We start from the raw sequence: 9,086 nt of genomic DNA on the forward strand, positions 1-9,086 counted from the left end.
GGGGCTAAAGGCCAGATCAGGGTTACCACTGAAAAACTTTCTTTCCTACCAAGAGAGGGTTCAAAAACCTACCAAAATGGCTTCTTTCTCACGTTTGGCGGCAGAACATAAATTTGTTTGCTGGTTTTTATACTTAAAATAGGATTTCCAGGTAACAAAATAGATCAGAATAATAGCTAGTATATACATAGCACACATACAAATTTTGTGCGTGCTTTTAACCAGACCCACATACCGACATGTAATTCGACCCTTTGAATCCGAATCTGAGATCCGTTTGACTTCTACGCCCTCAAAATTTCGACTAAATTGCGAAAAACCAAAAAATGGCAAACAATTCGCATAGTTTATAGTTGTAATAAAGCCTTCGGAGTAAATGACGTGAAAAATCGCACGGTTAGGCTTGCCAAATGTCCGAGTCTAGGAGCCGCCGGGACGGGGGAAAAATATACGCTCTGCGGGTTTGCCATTCATTTCTTCAAGTTGCCGTTGAAACCTTTGAGATCTTCCAATTTACTGGAAACAATAAGTTGTTTTTTTTTTCTTAATTTTCGTGTGTGATAAAAAATAACATATTCTGTAAACACGTACATTTGTAATGTAGTATGCATTTGAATCGCTCTTCTAGTGCCATTTAAAATATTTTAACAACCTTGTCATTCTTGAATCTATTATCCATTCACTACTGCATTTCAAAGAAAAAGGAAAAGCCCATAACGGCAACCCTGGGCCAGATACCTGTATGGCCTCAAAAAATTAAAAATTTATTTTTAATTTAATACCCAAAATCCATAATACTAAAGTCGAAGATATAACATATAAATTTAGTTAGTTAGATTAACAATTTGACCCGCCAGGTGACGTTGGAGTCAATTTATTACTAAAAATCTTACTTATTATTCAATCTGGCTTATATTCGAAATATGTATTGCTATCAGTGTTGCCAGATTTTGGGCGAGCCTATTCTAGGTTTTCCCGTTTTTCCCCCTTTTTATCAATCAAATCAATTTTTCTCCGTGTTTTATTTTTTATACGATCAATAACCATATCTTAACAACTGAGTCAATAACAATAACAATTCAATATACATGTAATATTATTAATATAAAAATATTACTTTAATACATATATTGCATATCTTATGCGTTATTTGTACATATCATTCGTATGCAATTGTGATGCAATATTTGGATCACTGAACACTCGGGCATGTGCTGCAAATCGTACGATTTGAAATCGATGCGATTTGCAAAATATTTTTTAATATAATTAATGCAAGTAATAAATATTTCAAATAAAAACTGATAGCAACACAAAAGGACGTCATATTCTTCGATTTAGGCCCAAATTTTTTCCGTTTTGTTAAAAATTCTCCAAAATAAATTTTTTAAATCGTGTCCATGTTCTCAAAAGCACTGATTAGTGATTTAATGCAGAAAATGCAATATTGTGCTCCGTAGCAAACGCACATAGCTTTATCTCTGTAGTTTTAGCTTGATGTGCTACCGAACCATTAGTGAACTGCGAAATTTTAAGCTGGCAACTTCATTTCATTTATTTGTTTATTTAAGTACATTAGCGCATTAAGAATTAATCCTTTATTGCGCAATACAAATAACGGATTACAAAAATATGTATTAAAATAAATAAAAATTACAATTATATAAATACAGTTATGTATGCATATGTAAATATTAACTTAGAAAAGCCAAATAGAAAAAAAATGTATGACCACCTTATTATGCGACTTAACTGGAAAAATATTCAAAGATACATTTTTTTAAATTACTTTCACGCAGTGAGTTCTTTAGAGACAGTGGAAGGGAGTTCCAAAGTCTAACACCATTAACAAAAAAAAGCCTTGAAGTGCTTAAGTAATTAAATTTCGGCAATTAGTTATCATGAATTGACTTATATATTTCCACATGCTTTTGCGTTTTTTTCATATTTTTGCAATCAAGATTTCTTAGGAAGAAGGCTTACTGCACATATTGTGCAATACGCTCCAGTTTGATTGGAGGTGGAATGCTGACGGACGAGATTCTTCGCTTAACTAAACTTTAAATTCCATACAGCTTTCGCATGAATGTTTCGCACACTATTTTAGCCTATTAGTATTATTATAATATTTATGGGCACGGCATATGTGATTTTCCCCGTTTTCGTGACCATTATTCCCGTCATCCCCTTTATGTTCAAAATTCCAACAAAACGGGAAAAATTCTCTCTTCTGGCAACGCTGATTGCTATCACAAAGGGAAATATTTCAGCGAAAAAGTTTACCCGCCAAGTGACTCAGGAGTCGAGTTATTACAAAAAATCGTACTTATGATCCAATTTGACTCGTATTCGAGATATGAATTGGTAAGGGCAATACTATTAGAAAAGGGAGGCGCCGGGTGGCACTGGATTCGAGTTATTACTAAAAATATTCAAGTGAGGAAGAGTGCCGTGAATGTCCGACTACATCGACGTGCTGTACCGCCGTGTATGTCGCATTCCCGTGTGTTCTGATTGGCCCAATGGACGTGATTTCCCAATATTGCTGTTCGCTAAAGCTTCATTCGGAGAAACCGGGATTGAGGGTCAATCTGAAATGACCACCGTTAAATCAAACATCAGAACCATTGCGCGACATTTAAGGTATTTTGTCTGAAATAAGTCTATGTATTTTGGATTTTGAGATTGCCACCAACTACATACACTATACAATTTTTAAGGACAGATTCACCATCGAACCGGATCATTTTTTCGCCAGGGGATGGAGAGGAAAAAGTTCTTCAAATTTATTTCGTTGTGCAATTAACCGTGCTCTGAAATGCCAGATCATTGGAGAATTTGAAGAACTTCTTCGCGGACATAACTTTGCTAGGTTATTAAAGACGGCAATGGAAATATGCCTTCTGACAAAAATGTTTCAATAAAAAATATAAATTTTGGGCGGGACGAAGTTCGCCGGGTCTGCTAGTGTTAAATAAAATCTCAAGAAAATAATTTTCCGTTGAAATTTACCCTGGTTGGCATTTGGAAAGGATGAGCATCAGTAAAACAATTTTTTTCCTTTCCTCGAGGTAGGAGAACCTAATATGTTGGTAACGTAACCAGATATGGGGTTTTCAACAAATGGCAGCCAATGAAAACCATGTATGGGTGGGAAGTGAGCTAGCAGATTGATTTCATTTTTCATCTACATATCCGACAGAGTTTGGAAAGCCCACAATGGGAGTTCTAAACAGTGTTTGATTACACAAGGCAACAAAAATGGGAACAAATTTTGTTTCCGAAAATGTTAAAGCTGTTTTTGATTGATTTTTTTGTGCTGGTCATGAATCTGTAAGTTTCCATCAGCTCCAGATTTTGAGAAAAACGAAGTATCAAAAAATCGTTAAAACTCATAAACATAAGGTTTTACATTCGGTGAACCCGAGTCCGAGGTCCGTTAACCTCCATAATGTCAACTTCAAGGTCATTTGAAGGTCAAATAGGACATACAATTTATTAAATAAAAATTTAAAAAAAAAATTGTTTTTGTTGTCACTGAAACCGAGTATGGAGGTCCCTTGATTCCTCAAGGTCATCTGGAGTTCATGCCAAGGTCATCCCAAGGTCAAATTCCGATGAATTTTATTGAATTTTCAGGTTTATTCAGTGAATTTTTCCCTGCATGACCTTCAACTGACCACGAACCTGACGTGGTGGAGACTAACGGACTTCGGATTCGCATTCAACATGTCGAATAACATAGGGATATATAGGTTTGGTTTAATATGCATAAACTTTTTTTTTTGTAAACCTGTGTAATTTTCAATAATTAAATTAGATTTGACAAGGCAAATAGTAACTACTGGTAATACTACCCACCTGAAATTTTTAAAGGTGGGTAATTAAGTTCATTCTTGGTGAGACAGTAGATTTATAATGGTAATTTTGACGAATGCAAACTCAATATCGGTGCATAATGAGGCGCACAGAGCAAAATCCAGGATCTGTGAAAGATGTTGTGCAATTTTTGCGTGAAATCGAATTGTGTGTGGGATTTGTTCCTGAATATGTACGCTTCATTAGATTAGATTCCAGGGTCGTCATGTTCTAACGAGAGGAGCTTTTCTGTTTTGCGTAGGGTGAAAAATCACACTGGATCACAAATTTTAGTTTGGTTTTCGTTCTCCAGAAGCCACTATCCCATTTCTATGTAGAATTGCTCGGTTATTCCGAAAATCAAGTTAATTTTTTTCTATGGATACGTTTTCGAGATATTTGCAATTTACCGTTATTCAGCTTAAAACGAAAAGAGGGTCCACTTAATCACGTATATCTGACAAACCAATTTAATAATCTTAAAAGGAGATACGCCAAATTAAAGCCAATAAAATTCTCTATAAACCATGTATACATCACTTTCCGATAGGACTGATAGTTTATGACAAATTAGTTAATCATTCCACTTTTTTTTTAATGAAAAAATTAAAAAAAATCAAACTTTAACAGAAGAAAAATTTAAAAAATAACAGATTCTGTGCCAAATTTTTCCATTTGTACTAAAACCTTTTCTGTTAAAAAAAAATCAAGTTACTGATGAAGATAATCGATAGATAAATAAGAAATAATGAGTGGTCAAATGAAAATGCGCAAAGATTTTTTGTATGAAATATGAACAGAAAAGCGTGTTACTCAAGTGTAGGTACGTGGCGTATGAGTAGCTTTCTTTCCTGCTAACTCGCTAACTAGGAACTCGCTAACTAAGGAAGCACACAGGAGAGAGCTAGACACAATATATGCTATCGCCAGAAACAATGGATACAAAAAAGATCTGGTGGACAAAATTAGGAAGGACTCGAAGCGAAAAAGTAGGGACAAGAAAGAAAACAACGATGCAGCTTGGGCAGTGTTAACTTTCACGGGTAAAGTGACATACAAACTGGCCAAGGTTTTCCAAAAATTCAACATTCGCACATCGTTCAGAACCAGGAACAACGTCGGAAGGATACTGAACAACAGCACAAACGAAGAGGACACTCTAGATAAGCAGAGTGTATACAAATTAACGTGTGAATGCAAGTGTAGCTACATAGGGCAAACTGGCCGTAAGATTAAAACAAGATGCCGAGAACATATAAGAGACTACAATAAGAGGACACAAAAACCAAGCGTCACACCAGAATCAAACTTCGCAAATCATATGTTCGAAAATAAATGTATACCAATGAAAATTAATAAGGCAGCCAAACTCCTCCATGTACAGCATAAAGGACGGCGTTTGAACATATAGGAAAACATGGAGATATACAAGCAGAAAACATTTCAAGGGAGAATTATAAACGAAAAAACAAACACCGTATCAAGATGTTGTACGAAAAATATGAGAAGACCCCTGAAAAGAAACGCCAACGCAAAGATACATACCTACGCCGCAGAGACCAAGAAAATGAAAATAACGGATTTCTATCTGCCGGCACAAGCAAGCAACCTAATACCTGCTAAATAACGGAACATAAACCGACGCAATCACGAAAACCAAGAAAATAAAAATAATGGATTTCTACCCGCCGGCGAATACAAGCAACCAAAAGGCACCTACCTGTGAGATAATGAAACAAAAGCGGTCGCACTTAGATGGGTATGCATGGCCTAATGACAGTTAAAACAGATAGTAACACGAATACATAAAAAGCGGAAGGAAACACGAACTATTCAGAATGAAAAATGACACTGAAGATGGCACAACACCGAAACCGGTTTGTCTCCAAACCAAATTTGACAAGGGATGACGGAAAATCGTTCCACAATACATCATACTCCTACCATGTCGGAAATACAAACAACCAAAAAGTAGTTTTTTCTTTTTTTTATATACCTTTATTAGAAAAAAAGTCTAAAACAAATATATTAATGAAACAAGTAAGAAAATCTAAGTTCGGGCGGAGCCGAACATTAAATACCCGGCGCAAGTTTAAAAAAAAAATGTTTTTCACCTTTCCGAAAACTACCGGTACATGGTAAGCAGGGATGGCTTTATCCATATTTTAAACATCTTCGATTGAATGTTCAGTTAGAAATAATGAGATAAACTTACATATATAGTCATATGTGGGCGGTATCATGTCCATTTTCCAAAATTCCAAATAATGTTAGTTATTTTCAAGAGATTGTTGTTAGCATCAATTTAGAGTAAATTAGTGTCCTTAAATTTTGAAATATAGAAGTTTCACGCATTTCTGAAATTTACCGTTATATGAAAAGTGGCCGTAATTTTAGTCCGATGTCATTAATTGTCAACTTTTTGCTTTTATGTGGCAAGCACAATAACCATACCGAGTTTGGTACATATTGGTCGAACGGTTACCGAGATACATATAAGTGATCATAAGTGGACGGTGCCACGCCCATTTTCCAAAATTTTATCATAAACGTATTCTGTGCTAAAGAATTATTGCAAACATCACTTTTGAATAAATTGGCTTTAGTATTTACTGATTTACCGAAGATTTCATATTTCTCTAAATTACCGTTATATGGGATATGGGCGTGGTTATTGTCCTATTTTAATAATTTTCAGTCATTTGGTACTTTGTACCAAGGCCAACCCCTGTGCCAAGTTTGGAAGAACCATAAGTGGGCGTGGCTACGCCCATTTTCCAAAAATTTATAATATTCTTATTTTTCGTCTAAAAATTATTTTAAATATCTATTTTGAGTGATTAATTTTCAGTAGTTACTAAAATATCGCAGTTTTCGTATTTCTGAAAATTACCGTTATAGGGAGGTAGGCGTGGTTCTTGTCCGATTTTGCCCATTTTCAATACCATCCGCCTTACACCCGAAAGAAGTGCACGTACAAAGTTTCGTTAAGATGTCTCAATTTTTACTCGAGTTATAGTGTGCACAGACGGACGGACGGACAGACAGTCACCGTTTAATGGATTTCTCTTTTCATTCTGATCATTTATGTATACATTTGTTTATATCTATCTCGATTGGTTTTGCCTGTTACAAACAACCGTTATCTGAACAAAGTTATAATACCCTTGTGCACAAGTGGGCTCGGGTATAAAATAAAATAACATATTTTTGATGTGCGTGGGACTCGAACTCCTGACCATGCGGAAAAAAATATTTCTTTTGGCTCGCTTAAGACTTAATTCTGCCATCAACTGCGCCGTTGATCCGGATTAATGTTTTCGTCAGTCTATGCTTTTAAATCAAATTTATTTTTATACATTAAAATTTGTTTGCTGTATACGTACTTTTTAATCAAGTGCATTTCTTTGGCTTTAAAATCACGTTGTAAACTTCTTCTGAATTGAGAATTCATTCCGCGATTTGAGTGGTTTCTGTTGAACAATCATGCAACTTTATGAGTGGTAGAAGGAAACAATTTTTCTTTCTTTCAGTTTTATCAAGTTATATATGATATACATATTAACGAAAGCCTATTAAAGCTCATCGAACTCATCATATTTTTAATAATTTTATTATTTATCGTTTTATCAATATTTTACGCTTTTAATATCCAAACAATGTCTTGCGGTTACAGTAAAAAATAAGATTCATAATTATTTCCAAATTATTTTAAGAAATTTGGTCACACTGATTATTATGAATAATATGTGAGCCTGTGTACGTTTGTCGCATGAGAAAACCTACAGAAACATTAGGGGTGTTCACGATTTGTAGCTTTGTTGTTGGAAAAGCGCGCTAGATTGCTAAGTAAAAACTTTATACCAGTTTAAAAATGGCCCACAATAACTAGCGCTAGCGGAGTGATCGGATATTTACTTTAGTCGGAATACGAGATTCTAAGACAAATGCCAACAAAATTTCTGAACTATAAAAAATGTTATATGCGATGAAACTTTTTATATGTATCAAATAAATAGCGAAAAATTGTTTACTGCACATTCTTGCATTTACACTTTCATATTTGGAGTTTTTGTTTAGTAAATTTTATTTTTATAGAATTTTCTCTTTGCCTTTCCTTATTTGTTCTTTCTGATCTTTAATTAGTCACATTTTCCTTAGCTATGGAATGTATATTCTACAAATTAAAGCAATACATGTTCGAGGTATCTCTCCCATACCTACGTAAATACACATGTATCTATTTAAAAGCAAGAAAATAGGTGTTGTTATGCTTCCCACTGATTTATTTTTGAACGTATTCTTGTGTATGCAATAAAATTTTCGGTTGTGCAAAAGCCGCATTACGAGATATTTTTTGCTTATCTTTTTTAAAGACATCGAGTGCTTAAACTTTTATATTATGAAGTACGATCTGTTAAATTAATGTTACTCAGTGAAACTTAAAAAAAAAATAAAAATTAAAACAAACAAAACGACAGAAGCGTGAAAGGTGTTGATTTACTGTAAACCGTAACACACGAGTGCCAGATATTTCAATTAAACTCATATATTCCTACTAGTAGTCGCAAATATTGAAAACAAAACAACGTGCTGCACATAGAAATTAATGACTTTACTTCACCAATAAGTCACCACAATAATTGTAATTATTTCTGAAAATTGTGATATTAAGCTAAATGGAAGTTGTTACCCAGCAGCTATTTACTTCTTTGTAAATATACTGGCAATCGTTCTACATACTTTAAAGCTAATAACAAATTTTATTTAACTTTATAATGTGCAAATTCGTATATATATATATGTATATACATACATATATGTACATAAATACATTCATGTGCATATGTACATACATATGTATGCAAGGGAGCATATAAACATTTATACTTCCGAATGTGAATTGATAACGAAAAGTGATAACTTGTTGATTCATTTTCGACTCTAATGTTGTAAATAAGAATGCGTAATATACCCATACTACTTACATTTACATACATAAATATCGTTACACCAAACTTTTTTTTATTTTACAGAAGAAGCAAGGAACATTATAAAGATAATATCAAAAATAGGTTGGGCTTTTCAAAAAGTGGCATGTAACTCCTTTGTTTTTGGTACTAGTACCTTACAATTTTTATTGAATATGCATTTTAATATATCTCTCCAAAATCTTGGAAAAAGCAGTTTCGAAAAAAGTGTTGGTTGGGGCCTTTGCGAATTAAGAT

The 9,086-nt window shown here is 34.0% G+C and overlaps 1 long non-coding RNA gene across 1 annotated transcript; it reads right to left on the minus strand.

Moving 5' to 3' along the window:
* Positions 1-7,083: 7,083 nt before the first annotated feature.
* LOC118745880 lies at positions 7,084-8,366 on the minus strand. Its single transcript, XR_004993727.1, has 3 exons — positions 8,079-8,366; positions 7,245-7,331; positions 7,084-7,186 (listed from the first exon to the last, which is right to left on the minus strand). It is a non-coding gene; the product is annotated as an uncharacterized LOC118745880 (long non-coding RNA).
* Positions 8,367-9,086: the final 720 nt, after the last annotated feature.

Source organism: Rhagoletis pomonella, unplaced genomic scaffold (assembly GCF_013731165.1).
Source record: "Rhagoletis pomonella isolate Grant_MI unplaced genomic scaffold, Rhpom_1.0 Rhpom_scaffold_00009, whole genome shotgun sequence".
NCBI lineage: Eukaryota > Metazoa > Arthropoda > Insecta > Diptera > Tephritidae > Rhagoletis > Rhagoletis pomonella.